The following is a 1,069-nucleotide window of genomic DNA, read 5'->3' as shown; positions in this document are numbered from 1 at the left end:
TTCAGGATAATAACCTAATTTTAGTCAGGGACAGAGAACCAGAGACAGATGTGCAACTAGAATCAAGTACTAGTAGACGAAAGCAGACAACGTTAAATATAGCCCGAACAATACAAGCAATACCTCGTGGGATACGAAAATAGCAAGTTGTAGAAGGTATATTCTATATGTCAGTTTAGGTGCAGATGTTATTTAAATGTTTAATTGCAATAGATGTTAATCTTGTGAATTAGTAGGCAGATATTTCTTCTTTAATTATCCTAATTCAATTTTACAGATGAAGAACTCGAGGTTATTCGATCGATCGCGTGATCGGTCACGATCTACGAGCCTAGGCTCAGAACAGCTTCAGGAGGCACACATTTCATCACATACGGATATAGGTATGAATTTCAATTATCTTTGTACAACTCAAAGTAGACATATGAAACATCATTTAGGCTAAGCTCTTTTTATATGGGTAGATGATGCGGAATTATCGGGTCGTCTTCGGGACACAAGTCTAGCATTCTCGCCTAATATAGGTATTAATCATATATGTGTTTGTAATATTTATCCAATCATATTTAACGTCCAGCTTTTGTATTTAAAATCTATTGCATGTTAGCAATATTATTTTTTATTTGCATAGATAATTTGGCAGGCATCGATTATTCTTCACCCGGAGCCACTGATTCACATGCAGAGCCCTCCCACACTACAGGTAATGGTGTCGCAATATATTCATTTTTACTTTGCATCTCAATATAATGATCCTTCAATTTTCTCGTATTGATTATCTTCTGTAATCATTGTAGAGGGTTCTTGGACACCATCGTCTTCACATCATACGCAGGGGACTGAGTTGCGTTTGTGGACCCCTGACATCTCCGATCTACCATTGCCTCCAGACTCGATCATATCAAAGACTAATGCTTTGAAGTATCATCCACTTGCACTCAAAAGGCTAGATGAACTAAATCCTATGATGCAAGTTAGAAAGAAAGTTGCAATTGCTGCGAGGGATAGAGAAGTGGAGAGAGGTAAATATAATAATTTTGTCTCATTGTTTTTGCCTTTTTATACTTAA

General features: G+C 36.8%; 1 long non-coding RNA gene across 1 annotated transcript; it reads left to right on the top strand.

Moving 5' to 3' along the window:
• On the top strand, window positions 274–834 carry LOC109842812. The gene is made up of 3 exons (XR_002247404.1): window positions 274–383; window positions 632–703; window positions 798–834. It is a non-coding gene; the product is annotated as an uncharacterized LOC109842812 (long non-coding RNA).

Source organism: Asparagus officinalis, chromosome 5 (assembly GCF_001876935.1).
Source record: "Asparagus officinalis chromosome 5, Aspof.V1, whole genome shotgun sequence".
Classification (NCBI taxonomy): domain Eukaryota; kingdom Viridiplantae; phylum Streptophyta; class Magnoliopsida; order Asparagales; family Asparagaceae; genus Asparagus; species Asparagus officinalis.
The sequence above is the reverse complement of the archived record's forward strand: the minus strand, read 5'-3'. Positions and strand labels throughout refer to the sequence as shown.